Genomic DNA, 25,237 nt, shown 5'->3' on the forward strand with positions numbered 1-25,237 from the left:
TTAAGATCTTCTCCTCTACTATTAAGACACTATAAAGCCATGATTATAGTAGCCATAGATCATCTTAATTTATCTGATGTAGGAGTGAAGGCAACATGTCTTAGCTGCGTCAATCTATCTGATGTCCATTAGTAGCATGTTATCAGAGATATCTTTCTGGATCACTAAAATATAATCATTTAACACTTCAAAGAGTTTCTCTCTCTCTCTTTCTCTCTATCATCAATATATAACATGTGCTTGGATGATGCTGCACATTTTCACTCATCTTCTGCCAATCCTTGTTTCTCTGGACTTCTTCCAAACTAAAAATGAAAATGTCCATTCTTCTTATTTTCAGAAATCTTGGCATTTTAACTGACAGGAGTTTATAATTAATGAAATAGTTTTTCACATTGTTACGAAAGTTGCTTCATTTCTAACTTATTTGCAACACATTGGCTAGTCTCATGATAATAATTTGGTTTTTGGTTTTCACTTAAAAATTTATGTTTCTCTGACATTTTCGGTTTGTTATATAGTCCTCTGCCCACCTCAGATACAAAAGACATTACCAGTGTAAAGATGTTCCAATGCAATGTTGAATGAGAAGTGAAGAAAGGTCAGACAAAAAGAAATGCTCTCAATGGATCTACTTTTCTAATGTAAAAAGCATTATCTAATAATTGCTTAGTAATTGTCATAGAATTATTTTGATATTAAATGGTTTATAGACCTTAAAAGTTAGTTGCAGTCAATGCTTTTCATTGGTGGCATTACTGTTGTTGTTTTAAAGATCAGTTTTCTAACTTGTATAAATTTGGCTCAGCTGCTGTACAGTCTCAGTTAAACTTATGTCTCCTACCTCTCCTGCCTCTTTGCTCCCTTTTCATAGCCTCATCACTCATTCCCCTTTCATAGCCTCATCACTCATTCCCCTTTCATAGCCTCATCACTCATTCCCCTATTTATGCTGTCCATACCCTGGTTTATTTTTTCATCATTCTCCCTATTCTCTGTATCACTCTCTACTATCCACCTTGGCAAGATGTATCTTAAAAACTAAACTAAAAGTAAATGCTTTGAACAAATCAAAGAGTAGTGGGGGTCTTTTCAGTTTTAGAATGTGCTAGACAACTTCTCCTGTGCTGGTGCCATGATACACTGTGCCCTGTGCATTCAGTAAAATATTTGGTAGTGAGAAGTGCTTCTAGCCATAGAAAACCAGCCAAAATTTACAAGTGAGTCTTCCAAAGCATCTAGGAGGGTGCTAAAACCAAATAAGAACTGACCCAGACAATGAGGATTTGTCCAACCCATGATAGCATGGAAAGCAAATGTAAAATACTGCTGCTACTGATGATGATAATGATATAATAGTAATTAATCTACATCTCTAATTAGCTGTCTGACTAGTTACACATTTCATAGCAAAACAAAGTTAACTGTTTTATCTATTCCAAAGTTCAAAACAACTAATAATCTTTTCTTACTATACCTCACTAATTTAACTAATTTAATCAATGACGCTCATATACTATTTATCATTTTGCTATATTTCATAGCTACTGTAGGCTATTATCAATATAATTCAGCATAGTAACTTAAAATCTTTGCCAAAATGACCATCAAAACAAACCCTTGTTTAGCTGGCATTTATTTTATTTATATTCAGTAATTATATGTGTTTTTTTTACTGTTTTAAGACAAATATTATAATTCAATTCAGTATTAACTTTAAGTTTTCAACCTACCAAATTCTGAATAGCAAAAATATATTTCTTGAACAGAACATAGTATAAAATGTTTTATTCTCTTTTAGTAGAAAACAAAGCATTCCATTGAGAATTGTTCAGCTTCAGTACAGGAAAAAGATATTCGACTATTCTAAATTGTTTTGTTTTCTTTTTTGAATTATTTGCTTATTGTTTCACTTTATATTGTTATATTCACTTATTATTTTCATCCACTCACTTCCAAGTATTTTCACAAATTGTTGTGGAATAATTAGAATAACAAAACTTCCAACCATCTTCCAATAATCATTGATATTTCAAGATACAAGATTCTTCTAAGGATCTTCATATTCAAAGGCAAAAAATAAAACCCTCAAGCAGAAATTCTAAACTTTTCATTTCATTTTCCTGTAGCAACATGTTGCTTATAGCTCCATGATATTTATTCGAGTCTAACATTACCTATTTTATTTTTGATCCAGATGCAATTCTCCCCACTCCCCCAAGAGAGATGGAAAGACAAAAATAATTTATATGCAACATGTCATAAATCAGAAAATATGAAAGAAAAGATATTACAAAGCCTCACTGTGGGTTAAAAGTAGAATGTAAACTCATTCTTTCTCTTCTGCTGATGTGAGGAAAATTGTTGGAGACAGTGTCCTGATAGACCATTTCACATCTTCTCTAATGAGCTGTCAACAAATTATGAAGCAGTTTGCCAGGAGACACCTCTTTCTCTCTAGCATAGAAAGGATGTGTTTACATTCCAATTTCTTACTTTTTTTCTGTTTTTGAACTGCCATGTTACGTCTAAAAATTCTATTTGCTCTGTTGTGTTAGAACTGGGGCAAAATTAGCTTTTAACAAATACTATGTGAACAATTTAGAGTGCTTGGCTCTGCACTGCTTTCAAAATTACCTGTTAGACTGTTTAGAATATTCAACTTATTGTATATTTAAATGTTCGTTTTTTCTCCTTTTTGTTCATTCTGTTATATATATATATATATTTTTTTATTCTCTCTATTTGCTGTTGGAATGTTTTATCATATGCCATATACTTGCTTGGTAACCATTTGAAAGTGAAAATAGGAAACTAGGAAAGAATCTGTGAAAAGTAAACTCTTTCTGTTTCGTCTATCCCCTTTTCTCAAGTTTTCCAAAAAGCAATTCCTTTTGTCATGCTATAACTATGATTTGGCTTCAGAGTGAAATGAAACCATGATTGCTTAAGTTTTGCCTCAGGGTTACTTTCTATTGTTCACCAATTATGATTTGGAACTTGTACCTTGAAAGTCAAGTATTATTTTCACCTGAATTAATAATCATTTTCTTTTTTCTAGTAACAAGATAAAATTCTACTTTACCTTCTTTTACTATAACATTTATTTTTACGTTTTTATGGATTGGGTCATTCTCATTTGTTAAGTAATTACCAGTGTCTACCTGTTGATATATTATGTATCATTTCAAGACTGATTCTGTATTTGCTGCTGCCATTGCATGTAACACCTCTTTCATAGTACATCTATATCCCTTGTCTCATTTGTAACAGTCTAATGACTGAAACAAGTAAAACAATACTTCTGAAAATACACCACTTTGTCTTACGGTACCTATCCTATTTCATCAGTCTCCTTAACTGTAATGGTATCAGTTTATCAAAGAATAATTCTTCCTGCTATCAGACGAGGACAGAAGTTCTTTAAGCTTCTTCCTTTCATTCCTTACTTTCTTCATAATGATTTCTCATAAGAATATAAACAACATTCACTGTTTAACAAATAATTGGTGTTAATTAAACCAGTGTTGTTCATTAAAACAATCTATATGTATCAACACTGTGAAATGGTAAGTTGAAATTTAGTGATGTTCAAAAATTTGTGAAGTGTTGCAAGCGGTTTCCTTCCATTTTTCCTGGAATAACAATGTGAATATTTGAAAAGCATTAAATCTAATTATTACCAGAGGAAGCCAAAGAAACTCTACTGAAAATTAGTTGTTAAACTGAACAAATATATTTTCCACTCAGTTCCATTAGATGTGGAAACTCATATTTAGCTTTAGAGATTTCAACACTAATGTAAAGAATTAAAGCATAGTGCCAACATTATGTAGAGATAATATTAGAATTTTATTAGTATTTAATGTAAAGCTTAATGTAAAGAAGACATGTTTATAATGCAAGGTATTTGTTTCAGTAATGGAGTTGTATAGGTTCTCCTGGTGTTGCTATAACATATATTGGTGACATATAAATCATACTCTTGAACTGGATCCATTTCTTTTCCAAGCAAGCTTTGGATGTTTATCTCGTAATATCAAAACTTTCATTTCTAAAATATATTAACCAGACTTAAGTAAATTCAATAACTCCTAAAGTAAGAATATATATATATTTTCAGTTTAAAAGCCAGAAAACACATTCACAATGAGAAATAGAGCAACTACATTTTTTTATCATTATTACTGGTTATGGCATATAACTGAATAGTGAATAGGCACTCTCTGAACTCCCTAGGGCTCAAGGCTACTATAGGGACCAAACTTAGCATAGTAAATTTCTTGGTCATAAAGCCTGATTTATTTAGGTACAGGGTCATACAGAGTCTATCACATCAATACAACTTGCTGTTTAAAACTTTGTAAAAAGTGTCAGTAGGAGTATTTCAAGTTGTTTTAACCCAGCCAGCCTCCCTCGTTACAATGATGCTCCGGTAAGCAGTAGGTTTAATGACTGCATCGCACACATATATGCCCAGCTCTAACATCTATAAGAGAAAGCACCACTATAAAGTCTTCTGGTTTTTTCCTACTTCCCATTCTCAATAAATGTGAAAACATGTGTCAGAAGAGCTTTCTTTAAATTAGGGGATAAGCATGATCATAAATATAGGAAAATATTTAATAAGCATAACTTAAGCATAACTTAGCTGTGCATCTAGTATCAAAGAATGGAGTAAAGAGTATCTCAAGACCTCGGGCAAAGGTAGTGTACACATGTAGAGTTTACAAACAATATCCATTGAATGGTCAACACCGAAGCTGTTATATATGAAGTAAAGACATACAATAGAGAGACATGCATACAGAAGTCTGTCAGGGCAATAGAGAACCCCTTTTAGCCAGTTTCAGTAACCACTGATCTTTTTTTAGAAATCAAAAGAAGTGCAATGTTACAATGTTAGCCAGCTATATATATAGTCACTATCATATATATATAATTACTAATATATACATATATATATATAGTGATTAAAAGAGGCAGCAACAGCACACAAAATCAAGTGAAAATTTCTGGAACAACTTATCTGGAAGCAGATGTTGCAAGCTTTATTTGGGGGCAAAGAAGATATATATATATATATATATTATCTGAAGTGTACAGTATTATATATCCCTCACAGCCAATCTAACCAATTGTCTATGATGGATGTATAATACTGTACACTTTGGATAATATACCCACTCTATTGACAGATATATGTGTGCATCTTTTTCCTGACTTATGGACTTTTAGATGACTTACACATGTACGCACATGCTACCACACACCACAGAGTATATTGCACAAGATCATCCTGTCAAACTGTCTCACCCATGCCAACATTGAAGGTGGACATTAAGCACTGATTGATGATGATGATGATGATGATGATGACTGAGTGCTTACTTGATATCTGCCAGGTCATTTTAATGCCATTTTTTCTTATATATATGTGTGTATATATATATATATATATAGAGAGAGAGAGAGAGAGAGAGAGAGAGAGAGATAGGTGTAAGAGACAGAACCACCTTCAAGCAACTCAATCAACATTGAACGACATTATCTATGATAGAGATATATATGATTAAATTTTATCAAAATTAATATCTACAATTCTTATTCTGAATCCTATATTAAATTATATAGACTACATGCGTTTCATGACAATATATCTATCGGTATTGCTAAAATAGAAGGTTTCGAAATTCAATACTATATCAATCTTACTATACTGCCAATCTTCAGGTCTGGATTATATAAAACTATTTTACTATTTACATCCATTATAAAGACATGACAATCAAAATTATACAACCAGAAATCGTCAAAATAATTTTTCATTACTAAATGAGGAACAAAAAGTTAAAAAAATAAGAAAAAGAAATGTTAGCTTATCTTTTTGGTAATTCCCTCGCCACGAATTAATCGTGGCTTCCAAGTGTATAACGTATGATCCAACCTTGAGAGCTCCAGTGTAGGGGAGATAATTCTTATTTACATTTACAAGTTCTTAAAATATATTTGCTATTTTATATATTTACTGTGTAAGGGAAGTAAGAGATAAAAAACTAGGAGAAGCCAGTAGAACTAAAGAAGCTTCAATCCACAGAAAATAATTATCAGAAGTTATAAACGGTGTGCATTTGTTTAGACAACAAAAATGCTTAGGGACCTGGTAGTGTTATGAATGAAAAATTTATATTCTGATAATTTCTAGTTCATACAATATGAATTAGAACACCGCTCTCTGTTTTTGCAAGCAAAGATGAAAAAAAAAATTCTTTGTGGTCACTTGATGGTTTAAAGCACAGGCAGTATGATTTCCATATTGCCCATCTGGAAAGTTAGTTTATGCTGAAAGACACAACATAAAAGGGTTCTTTCTCCAAAGGTTAGTGTTTGATTTTGAAAGTCATGTTGAAAAGTATTTGTGTGAACATTTTGTTTTGTCTGCCTTTCGGTGGATTTGATACTGTTTTCCCCCTGGTTTGAGGGGGAGAGAGTTGTGCTGTTATGCAGTTGTATTCCAACAGAGTTCTCTGAAGAGGAATTGTTGAGATGCATTGATAGCATCGACAAGGTGAAGGGAGGAAGGAGGTTTGCAGCAGTGGCTGGTAATTCAAGAGAGGAGGTGCAAATAAGTAAGGAACAGTTGGAGAAATTGAAAGACTTAATAAAAAGAGAGGTGCACGAAATTGTTGTGACCCTGGCAAAGGAGGAAGTAAGTCATAGAGTGGAAAAGGAAACAGTTGTGTATAAACTGTTTGATTTGGAAAAGCAAAGAATAAAGATTGTATCAAGGGAAAAAGATAGAAAAATATCTGAAAGACATTTGGAGCAACATTACATATGTTACCAGAGGAAGCAAGTACATCACAGTGGAGGAGGGGTTTAAAACAGAAGAAAGTGTCAAGTATTATTCTATGACTTCCAGAAATACAGCAGAGGTGGTGCTCTTCCCAACTTAGCTTGAGAGATGAGCTTCTCGGATAAGGGTGGAGGTTGGCTGGATTGTGGCAGCTATTATAATTATCAAAGTCTTGCAATGCAACTGGCAAGGGCAAAGGATTGAAATGATAGTTGAGGCCTCCCCAGAAATGCTAGAAAACATAGTTGAGACCATTTGGATAGGCCAAGACAGAACATTGAGAATGTTAGTGGAGAGCAGGAAACTGCGATGTTTCAAGTGTGGTCAGAAAGGCCACATTAGCATAGACTGCCCTCCACTACCAGCACTAACACCACTAGTTGGCCCCAGTGAAAAATTAATTGCACCTCTACTGACTGAAGGAGCGAGAAAAGTGGAGGAGCAAGAAACAGAGAATCGTGAGTGGACGATGGTGACCAGAGGAAAAAGAAGAAAGAGGAAAAGTTCACCACCTGAGGACTCCCGTCCCCATCCTTCCCCCACTCCAGTCCCTCCAATCCCCACTTTAACTAGTCCTTCCAATGCAGACACCAATCCCCTTCCTACCCCACCTGCCAATAATCCCAACCCTGCCCCCACAGAAACATGCCAACACAACAATTTATCAAACCCCCAACACTCACCCCTAAGGAAAAAGAGACTCACCTTGGCATACAATTCGAGAAATAGCAAACTGGGGACAGAAATTTAAAAAATCAACGTGTGGAAACCCAGAAAGAGTGGGACAAAAGTATTGAATTAAAGTTGGATCATGGCAAGTAATTAAAAGTTCAAAAGACCACTTTCTACATCTCTTCTCTCATTCTCTTCTGTTCTGACTAATTCTCTCTTTCCTTTTAAGTTCTGTTTCTTTCCCAATCAGAGTCTTCTTCCTCCTGTGATTTCCTCTCTCATTGTTTCAGTAGACCTTTGGTCAACTGTAAATAAATATAATTCATGTTTATTTCAAATATATTGAAAACCACAGAATATTACTAATTCTGTGACTAGATCTGATCTCAAATAGTACAACACTATTCTAGCAAATGTACAGAGTCAAATAGGAAAGGATTGATCCTTTAGTATACATGTATCACTCATACAAATGATGATACGACTGTCCAGAAAATAAAGTGGTAGTTATGGTGGGTACAGCAGAAAAGTAAAACAGTGGTAATTTATACAAAAATCCTTTATGGAATCAACAGAGCTGGGACATGGCTAACGTGAGGTCAACAAGGAAGCATATAAGATATCTGAAGCTCCAGAAAATATCATGTATCCAGAACGTTCAGTTCATTTCCTTAATGGGTATTTGTGTCAGTATGCAGACATTCCTTAAATACAGTTTAGGATTTCAATAAACATAACTTGAATAATATAATCCATTAACTTTCACTGCAGTATTTTGTTCTTGTGATTAAAGCAGACATTTAATAGACTTCCTGTCTGTTTAGCCATGTTGCTCAATAGATATAATTTACAAATCTATATACACAACAAACCTTTATAATTCATTCATTTTTTTATTTTTCTTTAGATCTATATCAAAAGTCTTGGTGTCTTTGTATTCACAAACAAAAATATGAATTATGCTGTATATAATTTCTTAATACAATTAGTTTTAAAACTACTGTTTCACAGAAGTGCAACTGGTGAAGAATTCTGCTGAATTTCATTTGATTTATTGATTTTTATCAATTTATTGTTTGATTTTCCTACGTCATTTTCTTTGCTGTTGTCATTTTCCTATAAAATGTTATATGCTGTCTTCCATTTTGTAAACACTTTATCTGTATGTGTGCATATCTGTGTGGATCTGAGTATGTATAATTGTGTGTGTGTGTGCGTGCGTGCATGTGTGTATATATATATATATATATATATATATATATGAAGGCATGTGTATGTGTTTGTACATATACAGGCATGGCTGAATAGTTAAGAAGTTCCCTCTGTAACTATATGATTACAGGTTCAGTCCTACTCTATGGTATCCTGCTTAACTGTCTTCTATTGCAATCCTGGGTGAACAAATGTATTGCAAGTGATTTTTGATAGTCAGAAACTGCAGGAGGCTTGTTTAGACTCTACTTTTAACCCTTTTGTTACTGTATTTCTTTTGAGATGCTCTGTGTTTCTTTCAATTAGTTTTAAATATAACAAAGAATTTAGTAAAATAACTTAATTATCATTAAACTAGTGTTAGCAACATAAATTGTGACTAAGGTTTGGTGGAAGATTTTAATTCAGAACTTTTGTAAACAAGACATTTGTACTACGGAGCCAGAACCGGTTTCAGCCGGGTTGGTAATGAAAGGGTTGAACAGTATGAAAGTGAGTTGCTTTGGCTTGCAATAACTGAAAGGATTTCTGTAATAATTAGCTGATAAATTAATTAAAATATGAAACATTCTATAGGGTAGACAAATACCGTCATCATCATTTTAATGACTGTTTTTCCATTCTGTTGTGGATGATTTGGTATGCCTGCCATACATCAAATTGCTGCTCATCATTTTCTAGCTGCTTTTCCTTCTCTAAGCCCCTTTCTTCCTTCTCTAGGCCCCTTTCTTCCTTCTCTAGGCCCCTTTCTCTGCCATAGAACAATATATCACAAAGCCCCCATCATCCATTTCTTTCACATGGAATCTTGCTTTATGGGCTAAATTATGAGGACAAGAAATTAGATTATCTCTTTCACACACACAAGGATCATTAATTGCCTTAAATATTCAACAGTTTCTACTTAAAGTTTGGGTGATAAACAGGATACATTAGAAGTGAAATGTGATTGTAAAGGACATTGTGAGAAGATCTAAGGATTAGTTATTGGAGACTGATTAGGTGAGAGATGACAGATGTACAGACATGTGTATTATCCAGTGATACTGATAATCCTAAGATGTCCATGTATTAGCAAACAATTTCCAGTTTGAAGGAGGCTGGCTAAAGTAACATGCATATTTTGAATGAACAATAGAGGAGATAAACCAACATTGAAGCCTGCACATGGTCACTTGAATTGCTAAAATTTGCAGCTATATCTCCCTCAAAATAATACATCGCTTATTGTAGTCCTAGATATTTTCTCTGAATTAAAGATAAGGAAAGATATGACTAACGCAGTTTAAGACCCCTTCACAGCTAATCTAATTTCACATTTATTCTAATTACATATTTCTTCCACCTTCACTTTTATTCTGCTTTTATACTTTCACCTCTCATCACTAACTTCATCATATTTCTCCAAATATGTGTTAAAAATTTACTCTTACAGAATGACTTGCTACAAGAAAATTTAAGGAGATAATTTGGGCCTATTTTCTTGATAACATTCTTTATTTTACTTTCACTTTATCTGAGATAGATTAATTGGTTGGCAAATAAACCACTAAGCAACGACTAAAACTAATTCAATACCTCAAAATAATCTATTTTCTCATAATACAGTTGTTCTTGTTGTTAAGCACCAGATCTTGATTTCTAAGACTTACAATCAACAATGTCCCAGTTGTGACCTGGATTTTCTTTTTCTCAGATATTTTATATCCAGACTTAAATCCTCCAGTATTCATCTATTCACTCATTCTCTCTGCCGTTGAAGGGTTGTGTCTACAATACAGTCTTATCAGAAACAACCATCATTAAACTTTCCTGCTAGATTCCCAGATATGACCAGCAGAGACTATGGATTATTATCCAGCCGTCTCATTCCTGGTCCACCCCTAGGTTTCCTGCTGGTAAGCTCAGCCTGAAGAATCTATCTTCGGATCCTTTTCTATGACATTCTAATTACATGTCTATAGTACTGGAACTCTAACCTCAGCCTGGAGATACTTCCTGATCACAAAGCTACACACACTGTCAAGTAGCGTTACTCCTGAGATTCTTTAAAGAAATCCTATTTTGGCTACATGTGTATGCGATTGTAGTCTTTCAATAATTACCCAACATTCACAACCATCAGTGAGGATAGCCATGGAAACTAAATGATTTTCTTTCAAAATTATAATTGGCTTTATGCTTCTCTATACATTAGTAGCATTTCTTCAACCTTCTCACTCTGCAACACATTTATAAAACCTATGTCAGTAATAATCCAAGGTTTATACATGAAATATAACAATTCATCATTCCAACTAGAACTCTTCCTCTGTAGAGTGAATGTAGGAAATCTTCTTCTCTTCATTACAGCTGGATACAATATCTTAGTTGTACTTTAAAAAAAAAATCAAGGGGCATTAAAATTATTACACTCATTCATTTAAATCTGTCCCTTTCCAATGTCAGCTTAAAGGATTGATAATACAACAGAATAGCTATAACTAAATGTCATACCCACTTCTCAGAAGGTTTTTATACTTGTTCATACATCCAACCCATTAAGGTAATTTTTATCTGAATTTATTATTCTAGCTTTGGGATAAGAAGATCCATGTTTAGAAGAGATGTATCACTGTTCACTTTCACAATTCTAAGACATAAACTCTTTCACAGAATTGATATCCTCTCCTTCCAAATATTTCTTACTTACAATAAATTAAAATTTTTATAAGCAATCTCACACTGTCGTGAACTATATGCCTGTTGTGCAGGTAATTGAAGAATCTGCGATAGTTCTATATTTACACCATCTCAACTTCTGGAACCTTTTCAACAAATCTTTCTTTTTTCTTAGCTGTATTTTTACTTTTTTGCTTTTGTATAATTTGTATAATTCTCATCTTGTTCCATTTAGTGTATCTAATTTAATTTGAAATATTGTAGTTAATATTCAGTTACAATTCTAGAAATTTGTGAGTGTCTTTAAATAAATAAGTAAATAAGTGGATGCAGAAGCAGGAGTCAATAATTGTGTTTGATATTTGTAATATAAGGAAAAAGAGAGCTGAATATCTTCCCTTTTGGACCCCAGTAATGAAGAAACCCATTTACTATAATTATGCAAGAAGACAATGTGATAACATTATGATATCACAATGTGATAACTACATATAAAATGACAATGTGACAGCTATATAAAATTACTATGTGATAACTAAATATGAAATGACAGTGTGATGACCGTAACATGAAATGGCTGTGTGATAAACTATGTATGAAATGATAATGTGGTAACTGTTTAATAAATACTAATGTAGATAATTCTGTAAGACAATATTATGTTAAAAACTGAATTAAAGATGACAATAAAGAAGGATATCAATATGACTACAATAAGAAATGTTTAGTTTTTGAAGCAAAAAAGAATCTTTTTAAATCAATTCATTTAGCTGTTTGAATCATATGTAATTAAAAAGGAAAAAGTCACTTCAAGCAGAACATTTAGACAATGTTTTCCAAATATTTTGAACATAGGCACAGGAGTGGCTGTGTAGTAAGTAGCTTGCTTACCAATCACATGGTTCCGGGTTCATTCCCACTGCGTGGCATCTTGGGCAAGTGTCTTCAACTATAGCTTCAGGCCAACCAAAGCCTTGTGAGTGGATTTGGTAGATGGAAACTGAAAGAAGCCCGTCGTATATGTGTGTGTGCGTGTGTGTGTGAGTTTGTGTGTGTGTGTGTGTGTGTGTGTGTCTGTGTTTGTCCCCCCCCAACATCGCTGACAACCGATGCTGGTGTGTTTACATCCCCTGTAACTTAATGATTCAGCAAAAGAGACCGATAGAATAAGTACTAGGCTTACAAAGAATAAGTCCTGGGGTCGATTTGCTCGACTAAAGGCAGTGCTCCAGCATGGCCGCAGTCAAGATGACTGAAACAAGTAAAAGAGTAAAGAGTATAACCATAGCAACTGGTGGATTTTCCAATATTCTATGAGTTTTCTTATTTTCATTTTGAATCCTAAATTTACAGATCTATTTCATTACTTTAAAGACTCTTATTTTTCTTTCATTTTATTCTATAGTGAAGTTTGTTTAATGCATAACACTTGTACACACAAACATCATTGCGAGCAGAATAAATATTAAAGACTTTTTTTCTGCTCAATGTATTATTCTTTATAATGTTTCCCATTGTAAATAAAGATTGTTTGTAAAAGCTGTAAAGCTAGAACTTAGATGTGATATATTGTGAAATACTGCAATTTGTTCTAAAATGCAAATGAGAAAATGTAGAAACACTTTTCTGGAGAAATGGATATAAATTAATGAAATAAGATCGTAATAAAATATGTAAAAATCTTAATTTTACTGAACAACAATATTCACGAACAGAGTCAAGATAGTGATATCAATTTTTGTATGTTTTAAATATTATTCATAAGATAAATGTTAGTCAGAATTCTTTAAATTGACAACAATCTTTGTTACTTACATTTCTAGATAAATTTAACAGATAATTAAATTTGTTTTTCTTATTGTTATTTCAGGAAGTTAAGTTTGCATTAGAAGTTTATGCAAAGATAGTATGAAATCTATAAAGGTTCTAATAATTACTGTTAATTACTACTATTATTATTTCAACAATATAAAGTACTAATGCTGGTTTAATTGAATAAGCAACCTCCTGCTACAGTTGCTGTCTGTGTGTCTAAGTTAGAAACAGTTATTAAAGAAATCTTCATCATCATCATCATCATCATTGCCACCTTCCTGTAGCAGAGAAGGAAGGCAGATCTTTCTCTCTGCTTTGTGGCTGTGGAAAAAGAGGCTGTGTGGTTTGAAAGGTTTGAAGACAGGCACTTTCTTATCTGGTCAAGCCCTCATCCATTTCTCCAAAGATCATTTGAAAAGGAAGGTGAGAGTAGGGCAGGAGCTTTTACTGCCCTTTTAGTGTGTTTATCAAAAGATGGCTGACAGTGGCAAGACTGGTGAGACGGAATGGATTGACTCTGAGTATGTTTTTCTAAGCAGGAGGAAAGAAACTGGAAGAGGGCACTTTCCTATGCCTTGGGGATCACAGCATAATCCAGGATTTTAGCATGGGGTTTACCCTAAGTGGGCTACCCTGCTAATGAGGATTCTTATTATCTATTTATTATTTATTTCTCTAATTTCTATTATATATCCCCTGTTATATCCCTTAATATGGCAGTATCTCCCTTTGATCAATGTAAACCCCACCTGTTTTCTTTGTTGTGTTTTGTGTGCTGTAACTTGACCTTCCATATTATCCACCATGACTTGAGCCCTTGTAGCCAATAAAAGAAATCATTATTATTATTATTATTATTATTACTATAAGGTGGCAAGCTGGCAGAATTGTTAGCATGCTGGGTAAAATGCTTAGTGGCATTTTTTCCTGTCTTTACATTCTGAGTTCAAATTCTGCTAAGGTTGAGTTTGCCTTTCATCCTTTCGGGGTTGATAAAATAAGTACATCAACTATTCCCCTTCCCCCAAATTTTGGGCCTTGTGCTTATATTAGAAAGGATTATTATTCTTATTATTATTATTATTATTATTATTATTATTATTATTATTATTATTATTAAGAAGGCAGTTGGGGGCTGGCAGAATCGTTAGCATGCCAGGCAAAATGCTTGGCAGCATTTCATCTCTCTTTATGTTCTGCCAATGTCAACTTCACCTTTCATCCTTTTGGGGTTGATGAAATAAGTACTAGTCAAGTGCTGTAGTCAATGTAATCAAACCAACTTCCCCCTCCTCTGAAATTGCTGGCCATGTGCCAAAATTGGAAACCGTCATTATTATTATTATCAATAAACTGGTGAGCTAGTGTTAGCATTTCTGTTGTCACTGAAACCGAGTTCATTGCCTGAGCAATGAATAGTCTTGAGAGTCTGACTGTCTCCAGTTGTAGTGTCCCTCTCTGACTGACTTGAAGCTGCTGCTTAGGACTTGCTTGAAGGTCACTGTCTTAGGACACTGGGGGTGTAGGGTAGCTAAATCCCATGTAAACAGGTTGGATTGGTTTAGGGGACATCGTAGACCCTCTGGATCATGAACTCGATCCTGTACAGGTTCCTTTTTCAGATGTTGTGCCAGGTGACATTCCACTCCCTTGCCTGTTCCCACTTCATCTGGGTACCCTCCTCATCCCCACCATTCTGCCTGCTGCTCTTTCTCTACTGATACTTGACTGTCCACTTCCACTGTGGAGAGTGGTAGTTGAGGGTTTGCCTCTTGTACCTTGAGTAGAACCTACGGAACCCTGGGCATTACAGAAATAAACAGAAGAAAAGCCAACAAGAACAACATACGAAGTGGTATCAAAAAGTTCCTGGATGAGTTAGGTTTAATAAAAAATAACTTATTTACCTACACTTTAATATCATCTCCTTCACAGTAATACACTGGTTCCAATGTTCTTGCAAGTTTGGGAATCTGGCCTGGAAGTCAGTTTCCTTCTGCAATTTGCCCTTGATCTTGAGCTGCATTTTCTTCTTGGAGAAGAGATGGAAGCCTGCAGGTGCTAAATCTGATGAATAAGGTAGATGTGGAAGGGATACCATGTTGTTTTTGATGAGAAACTCATAAGTGAGGAGAGCTCAGTGAAAGGGTGCATTGTAGTCATGAAGATGCCAATTCTTCAGGCTCCGCAGATCCAATTGCTTCCACCAAATGTCCTCCCTCAAACACTTCAAAACGTTGTTGATTGTCCTCCAATGATCCTCATGCTAATGAATTTTTTCCAAATTTCTGGGGGTAACATTTATGGCAGTTCTCCAGGCTGCTCATCATCTTTCAGGAATGTTCTTCTACTTTTGAAGTGCCTCATGCCACTCATATGACACACTGCCTTGCCACCGTAAGTTTGCTGAAGCATGTTCAATGTCTCTGTGTCAGACTTATAACATCTAGTGTAAGGCATTGTCTTTTCTATGTCATAAATTCTGATGCCTATAGTGCTTAAATTTTCTATTAGTCTGAATGCCAAGACCCCACAAGCTTTTTAGTTTACCATATTCATTTGAAGCCTTTTCTGGTACATGATTGTACCATTTGTCTAAAAAGTATCTGCCCATACTTTTTATGTGATCCATTATAAAGTAAGGTATAAACCTTGGCATTTCTTGTATTCTTTCTAAGCTAGCATTTTGCAGCTTGGTCAATGTTTTCCACTGGCTGATTACATAAGTGACACTTCTTTGTTGTAACAACAAAATAATTAGTGCTTAGAACTTGACCTTGAACAATCCCAAACAAACTGTTAGCTTCTCTCTTTAAATCTCCTTTTCAGAGCCACTCATCTGATGTCATGATTTTCCACATACTTGGTATCTTTATAGAACAATCCATGGAACTGTATTTCTTCTGGCATTTTTATTGCTATTCATAATACAGCATTCGATTGGCTGAATCACTACACAAAACACTCATTCTGGCTCATTCTGTTCAAATTACTCACCTTATGCATAAATTGGAATTATTATTGTTAATAATAATTTGAGTTTTTATAAGTAGCTGTTGTTGCTTTTAACATTGACATGCAAATTCCTTTCTCTCTCATCTAATGTTTCTCCCTGTTTCTGGGGGTTTACAGGGGAAATAGAATTTGCTCTCTGTTGAGCTTTGTTTGGTCAGTAGTATGAGCAGTTTAACCCTCTCATGACAAGTATAACCAGCTATCATTACTCTGGTTATCCCCAGTCTAATCCCTATTCTCCTTCTTAGAATTTTTGCACCCTCTAAACAAATATTAGCAATCCACTGTGAGCTACCCCCCTCTCCAATCATGGCAAACCCCACACACCTAATGAATCTACTAGTCTACAGTAGTTCATTATATAAAACATTTAGGGTACAGGCAACTGGAATAACAGGGTGAAAATAGTGGGGTTTATAGGAGGGGGAACTGGAGAAAGTTTCTACCACTCCATTGAGACTTCATTAGAAAATTTTAACAGATTAGAGAGAAAGATGAGAACTAGATAAAATAGTCCTTTTATAATTCCTCAATCAATTATAAAAGACATAGATTGAATTTATTGGAATTGACCTAAACCAATTAGGATTATTAAATGACATAATCCAGACTGTTAGCTGAACAAATACATTTTTATAGACTTTATCAATGTTGAACAGCAGTCATTAGCACATCATTATCACTATCACCATGACAACGATAATTATAGTGATGATTTGAAATGTAATGGTGGCTAAAAGCAAATAGTCATCATCGTCATCGTCTTTTCATTTCTTTTAACAATTTAGTCCAGCTGCATTGTCTACTAGTGTAATCAATATGACTGTTGTGGAGACTGTTCAGGGGGTCTAATTAAGAATCGAGTTGAAACGCTTGCAACAGAGTGAACTTCCCTAAAGACATCGAAGGACTAGGGTGGGATGTTAAACTGGGTGGCATCCAGCCATTAAACAGAACTAGTGTCCAGAATATTCTTTCTCAGCTACCGTGATTGCTCATGTGCAACTTTCTATCCTTTTAAAACGTGCTCTATCAAACAGACACAAGGCATGCATCATTGTTAAAACATGTTCAAGTCCATCTTAAGGCTACAGACTCATTAAGCAGGAGCTCTTCCTAATTTCCATTACTTGCTCCCGAAGAAAAAAAAACTAAAAGAGAAGATGATGTAGTGAAAATGGTACACTCCTTCCTACATAACAAAGTGGAAGGATACAGCCACTATGAAGTCAGACAGTCAGTTGTTGTAGGGGGTCAGTAGTAGTAGAGTCATTGTACGAGTTCCCAGTTAGAGTCGGTGTCAGTTGCGTGATATATATGAGTTTGAGTTACCGTCAAGGTAGACATTATAGGTCATTGTCTTGGGGAGCTATGAGCGATAGTACGATAGACGAGTCAAAGATAATAAGATGCGAAATACCACCACAACATAATAGTGGTGACAAGAATATTACAGTGCTGACAACAACAGACAAGTGGACGAGGATCCACATTATAACAACTTCATATGATATCCTGATATGCCAAAGTTTCATGTATTTCAGATAGAATTATTTAGATAAAGACAAGCTTCTATTTCTTCCACTTTTTTATATTTTTCAAAAGACAAAATGGAGTAAAACATATCAAATATAAATAAATTCTGTCTATTTTCCAAGAGACAGCTGCAAATTGGTCAAATCTTTTGAGAATCCACCAGTCAATTAACATTCATTAAACATTTCTGAAACAAGATGAAGGAATTTCACTGACAAATTCCAGAATAACTTGTTAATAGTTCTTTGAATCTAAGAATATGATTCCATAGTATAATTCTTGACTTGTCACACACACATGTCTGAGAATGCGGTTAAGATTCAGGCTAAAAATAGTCTACTTGGAGGGAGATAGCTTCCTTGGTAACCATGTACTTTAATATATTCAAGACATGCTGATTCTTGTGGGAATTGCATATTTCTATACTCTTGTAGTTAACATTCAAAGTTGAAGCACTCTATTTAACATACTGGAAATAGCAGCTAAGATTCCTGTCTTGGAAAGATGTTAGTTATTGTAGTCCTTGATACACAGTTCCCTCAAGAAAAACAAGATGATTATGATTGAAATATTATTGAACAAAAATGAATTCAGTTAAGCAATAATAGCAACCAATGGTTCAACTTCTATGCTGGAGTGAACACAACATGTTTTTTTGTCTATCTCCTTAACTTCTTGGAGATTTTAGGTATAATTATACTAATGTGTCCATCTGTTCTAATTTAATTAAATTCTATATCTTTGTGCAGCTGAGGATTGCTCTGCATTTTAACTTGATGTAATGATTGCATTGTTCAATTAGATGGAGTTGCATGAAACGATCATACTGCATTACCTCTGGATATCCTTGTTGTTTATTTTGATTTTAATCACTCCATTTTGAATTATATGGATACTACCGTACGAAATTCTGGTACCTCAACTTAAGTACCATATTCATCTGAATATATATATATATATATATATATATATTTCAGTTTCCTTCCACCATAGACAAGATGTCTACCACTCACAAGACTTTGGTTGGTCTGGGGCTACAGCAGAATACACTTTCTCTAGGTGCTGGGCAGAGGAATAGGAATTTAGATAAGGTTCAGACAACTGAAGACTTACAGTTTTGACCTAGTAAGGCCTTATTTAATATGGATAGAACTGGAAATTTTCTGTTGTTTAAGCCACATGTTAGGATTTCCTCGATTGTTTTATCCACATGGTCTGTCTAAGGGCTCCATAGTGAGGGAAACAATATCATAAAAACTATACTTTAATGAGGTGGTCTAAGTCTGGCATGTACAGAATTGACAGTTTTTACCAAAGATTAAAACTTCCCCTGCCATTAACCCACAATGTCACAAAACTTCCTAAAGATTGGACCCTTTCCCTCCATTCCTTGCCCTTGTTGTCACAATACTCACTAAAGATCCATCACTACATAGCCTCCCTATTTAATTTTTAATCAAAGGCTCTGCCTTTCTTGACCAAAATTAATCATTATGCTAATGATTTATCTCCTCATTAGCATGTAATTTTAATTAAACTTCTTTGACTATCTTAAGCTTCTGTCCATTTACATCAGATCTCTGTGTTTCTTCCTGCTTATTACTGCTAGTAAATTATCTCTATCTGTTCTATCAATGAAACTAAATGGAACCCTTCATTAATCTCTCTTTATCTACAATCACATCTACTGCTATTACCATAAATCTTCTTCCTCTTAGTGCTTCTTTCTCACCAATTACTATCGGGATACTTAACTACAGAACATCACTCAGCTGAGACAAAGGCTTTTAAAACAATTTGTATTACATTTCACTGTAACATTTCTATATTATTATTATTGGGTTTTCGTTTTTTATTGAACAAACAGATACTTTTTGTTTTACCATCATAGTGAGTTGTGCTGCTCTGGGTCTGATGTAGCCTGCTAGAGTTATGCAACATGGCTGGCATTGCTTATGGCTTGAGTGGGTTGTTAATTAATTGATGTGGTACATCATGTGTAGCCTGACAAACACTGATATATCATTCACAATGTTAAAAAACCGACTTATGTATGGAGATGGGATGTTCTTGTATGTGTGGAGGGATGCTTAGTAGATACTTAAACAAAAGACTGGGAATTATTTAGTTTTAGTGATTCTTATAGGAACATTGGTTTTATAAAGAAAAAAATTTCAAACAAAATACTTCTTTCCTTGCTATTGTTGATATCTTCAAACTGGTTTGCATTATAAGAAAGTGGATGTAAATTTGACTTAATGGTGTGAAATTTTGTTTCTTAGTTTTAGACTAAATTTCAACCAACAATTTATAGTATATCAAGACAACAGGATAATGCCATTAGTAGGAGAGGTTAAGAAGGTAAAGGAGAAGGATGAAATACTGTAACTGAATGAATTAAGAGAAATTAAGTTAAAAGAAGTTAAAAGCAATGAAAACAAGACAAGAAAAGGTGACAAATTTTTTAGAAAATTCTTTCTTTAAAATCTCAAAAGTTGCTTAAAGGAAAAATTGCTTCCCTTAATTGATGCAGTTAGTATTTCATGATCCTCTTCTATCTTCCTAACCTATCCTACTAAGGGTGTTGCACTGTTGTCTTACTATACCCTAACCCTGTCGTCTGAGATATATCAGCGCATTATCCTACAAATTATAATTTGACATTTGTAGCCTTGGGCAGAAATTCCATCATGTCTATGAAGCTACACAAAACTCTTTTTTAATTAAACAGTCAGATTCTTGTGATCTGTACAGATTCAGAGTCAATCCACTTCTCTACTCTTCTACAAATGCAATGCTAATAGTAACTGCTGACCACCAAAGATAAGACCTAAAGCTGTTCCTTTGATAATCAACAACTACAATCTTGAAGGAGAGAATCATATTCTTAATTTTTAAATGTAACTGATCATATGATACAGCTAACGATCAAGGAGTGGTTTGTTGAGTAGATAACCAAGCTTTGGTAAAGTTTGTTTTTCCTCACAACCAAATCAGATTAGTCAAACCTGACTGGAAATGATCAACAATTAAATTTCTATAATTTTCATCAAAATGTATGATTCTGTAAACCCATTCTGGGCCGTCTTATATTCAAGTCATTTGACTGCAGGCCACAGATGGACTCTATCTTTTTACACTACTTGATGAAAGATAACACTCAAAAGTTCTATTAACAATATATAACAGAAACATACTAAGGTAAGACTGTACATATTATGCATCAGATGCTTGCTCTATCCAGCCATCCGTTCACTCTGTAGACTTGTATCACAGTCCTAATCTTATATCATAAAAGTCAGGCTGATCTCTGCCTGTCTGTCCATCACAACATAGATGTAGAAAGGCAGGGGGGGGCAAGAACTGAAGTCATGTTTCAGCTTTATTAGACCACATCAGTGAAGCATCAAAGGTGAAAGATACAATTCAATATTTCAATTGTCAAAACTGCAGCTGTATATCATGTTGTATGCTACATCTATGTGTTAACTCACTTAGCTTAGTCACAGGGTTTTGTGAGTCCCTAATTTGTCAAATCTATCAAAAACTGAGACTTGCTTTCTGCTGTTGTTAGAAAAGCTCAATTACTGCCAAGTAAATTCTGCTTTATTTTGAAATATTTGCAAATATCCTCCCAAACACAAATACTAATGAAGTAAAAAGAAAATGTATTCTAAGATTGCTACCATATTTGGAAAGATTCCAGCTGAATTTTCTGTGTTTTTTTACTCTGTAAGAAGTTGTATGTTAACATGTAAGGTCCTTGTATCATTTAGTCAATCTGTTTATCTGACTGGCAATTGTTCATGTTTACATTCTTTACAACTGATTTTTAAAACAAGAAACAGTTAACAATAAATTTTATAAAATCTGTTTAAATGTGTTCTGTGTTTCAAACGACAGAAGAACTGCTTCTTAATAAAATTACTGGGTTTCAAACAACACAACACTTTATATCATTGCTGTGTTGCAAACTCCCCAATATTTTATGAGAAATTTTTGTGTTGTAAATTATTCAAGAGGCACAGGAGTGGCTGTGTGGTAAAGTAGCTTGCTTACCAACCTCATGGTTCCGGATTAGTCTCACTGCGTGGCACCTTGGCCAAGTGTCTTCTACTATAGCCACAGGCCGACCAAAGCCTTGTGAGTGGATTTGGTAATATGCTTCTTGTTCTGACTTCAAATTCGGCTGAGGTCAGCTTTGTCTTTTATCCTTTTAGGGTCAATAAAATAAGTTCCAGTTGAGTACTGGGGGTCGATGTAATCGACTCACTCCTTCTCCCCAAACTGCTGGCCTTGTGCCAGAATTTGAAACCAATATATGTCAAATGTATGTATAATCATGTCTTACATGTCATATGTTATTATATATGTCAAAATTTCATATATATATATATATATAAAATAAGATTCAGATGAATAAGGTACTTAAAGGTAAGGCATCAGGTTAGGTCAGAATTAAAATGCATACACAGGAATTATAGATGAATACCAGCCTTGGTACAGAATTACTGGCAGAACAATATTCAGGTTATGTAAACAATTACTTGAACTTAACAGAGTATATCATCAACCCTTGGGCTAATTCAGAAATGCACATTTTATTAAATATACATGCCAAGTATACTTCAGAACATGTGAGAGGCAGGTTCTGAGAGTGGTGAATTATAAATAACAAATGATGGATAGATGTCAACTCATTGCCGCCGTTTCTATCAAACTTTTTAATTGATTAATGAATACATTATATCGTTATAAAAAAAGTTCTCTTGAAATGAATACACAGATCTTGCAATTAAGATCATTAAAAAGATTTTTGATCCATGGCACATACATATATAGTGATTTCATTATCAATGCTTGTAAAATCTTTCCAACCTGTCTGAGATCACAGCTGTTTCTATGATACAAACTTTCTATTATAAAGTCATCTAAATTAAAATCTTCCAACAAAATTTCAAGTTAATCTATGTTCCCAAACACCAACTTAATAACGACCATGTAATTTTATTAAATCCTTCATTATTTTCAAAATTAATTGGAATAAAGACTGTACTTCCACAAAAAAAACCTCTGACAATGTTGTCAATATGATTGTAGTAGAAATAGTTCTTTGACCAATAGTTTAACCTGGGGCTAAACAATAACAACAAAAAAAAAACAATGGAAGCTTCACACTGTTACTCAAGCTGCAAGAAATAGCAGTGAAATTTCTCTCAAATTACATCTTGTCATCTTGTAAGAAAAGACATGCTAGATACCGTGGTCTTTGTTGAGAAGCATGCTGGGATATTTGTAGTCATAAGTCAACTTGATTGGAGAGGATATGGAGCTAAATGACAATGGTAACAATAAAAGACAGCGAAATTGAGCAATAAAATAGTTCTTGTTGCTGGAAACATCCTTGAAAACATTTGTAATTGTAGATTCTGTAATGTTCCGTTAGACATTATCGGTCAAATTGATTCTTAGATTTCAAATATAAAATACGGAAATAACATGGTAGCCATTTTGAGGAAGTTTGTCTGACATAAATGGTGTTATAAAGGAGGGTTCTTTTCAGTTCTGAAATTACTCATAGCAATAATTATTTTCTGCAAAGAATTCTTCATGATGTATACTTACATCGTCTAGCTAAATGGATGTTTCTAGAAAATGTCCATTCTTTTTCTTTTTGTGATCAAGTCCTGTGTCTCCTTAAATAATAATGAGCACAAATCTCTCTCTCTCTCTCTCTCTCTCACACACACACACATACACACACACACACACATACATACCCAAGGTGTTTCTTTTGTTTTTCTTCTATAAAGTTTATAATGACAATATTTTGACCCTGTTTTATATGACCACTGTAACCATAAAGGCACATGGCTCAATGGTTAGAGCATCAGGTTTACAATCATGAGGTAGTGAATTCAATTCCCGGGCTGGGCTATCTGTTGTGTTCTTGAGCAATGTACTTTATTTCACGTTGCTCCAATTCACTCAGCTGTAGAAATGAGTTGTGATGTCACAGGTGCCAAGCTGTATCAGCCCCTTTTGACTTTCCCTTAGATAATATCAATGGTGTGGAGAGGCGAGGCTGGTATGAGTCGGTGACTGCTGGTCTTCCATAAACAATCTTACCTGGACTTGTGCTTCAGAGGGTAAGTTTCTAGGTGCAATCCCTTGGTCATTCATGACCGAAGGGTGTCTTTACTCTCTTTTTTTACTGTGACCATACATTCATAGAGTGCCTGCTTACCTGGTATATATCAAGCTTTCTTCTATACTTTACAATATATTCTTGACAATCAGAAATATCCACGAATATCTATCTATTTACTGTTACATATGAATGTGTGTGTGTTAGAATACTGCTGTAAAATGTGTGTGTGCACTAGAAATCGGTGTTTGGGAGACTGTGAAACAAACAGAAGTGATGAAAAAAGATGAAAAAACATAAGTAAATAAATAAATACATCATCTAATTATGTATCTTTTTTTTAATTTTATTCCAGAGGAGACAAGTGAATCCACATGAATGAAGTAAGTCATTTTCTAATATTTCTATTTTGGAAATAGATGAATATTTTAATGTTATTGATGCAGAATTTAGTCAAAATATATTCCTGAAGTGGAATAGAATTGAATTTGGTTTTATTTAATTTTCTTACATCTGAAACAAGAAAGTGTGGTCACAATTAGAATTGCTTCTTGGTAGCAATGCGTAAATGATATATCTAGATATCTCATGAGACATATTTGAAGATGTATAGTATTATACTTCCTGTACAACATTCTTTTTTTTCTGTTCTTTCCTTCTTTCTACGTTTATTTTCATACCTCCATATCTATTATCACAGTTCTATATATATCTACATATTATCACAGTTCTGTATACCTATATGGTATACTCAATTTATACAAAGGATAGTCCTGAAAATTGAAATCCAATAGAATGGGGAACATGCACCTAAATGAAATAATACAGGTAGAATCTTCCTGTGAAAGCTTCTGTAAAAACTGACCAGACATAATGATCTGAGAGAGACAAAGGAAGGAGCATGAGTGTGCAAAGCCGAAAATGGCTGCTATTTAAGCAATGACATTTTTCATAAGTGATGTAGAGGTGTTGCAAAATATGACTTGTGCATATTAATTCCCATTATGTCTTTTATATTGTATCAAAATTCTATGCAATTATTTGTAAAGTTAAGGAAGTTATGAAAAATTGAAACCTATCAGTGACTTTTGGGACATCCTGTATATAAGATGCAAATTATGAAATAGTGAATGTTCTCAGGAATCTAATTATTTCTTAATTGTTAATTAATTAAACAAAAAGAAAATGTCAAGCTTAATCTGAGCATAATGACAACAAAATCAGTTAATTGCTGTATTAAGAAATGTATTAAGAATAAATGAATTTTGTAACTTCCTGGAAGCTTTTTAATGGATATCATCATTTAACAATCGTCACTTAGT

At 34.0% G+C, this 25,237-nt stretch overlaps 1 protein-coding gene across 3 annotated transcripts in view; it reads left to right on the top strand.

Annotated features, from left to right (window-relative positions):
- LOC115222224 (blood vessel epicardial substance-like) overlaps positions 1–25,237 on the top strand; it is a 218,911-nt gene that overhangs the window by 44,226 nt on the left and 149,448 nt on the right. For 2 of the 3 annotated variants that reach the window (XM_036511131.1, XM_029792386.2), the window contains exon 2: positions 24,271–24,298. The gene's annotated coding sequence lies outside the window, so the exon portion shown is untranslated. Of the gene's footprint in view, positions 1–20,879; positions 20,969–24,270; positions 24,299–25,237 lie in introns of all 3 variants that reach the window. The other variant, XM_036511132.1, reaches the window with a different exon arrangement.

This window comes from Octopus sinensis, linkage group LG19 (genome assembly GCF_006345805.1).
Source record: "Octopus sinensis linkage group LG19, ASM634580v1, whole genome shotgun sequence".
In the NCBI taxonomy this organism is placed as follows: Eukaryota; Metazoa; Mollusca; class Cephalopoda; order Octopoda; family Octopodidae; genus Octopus; species Octopus sinensis.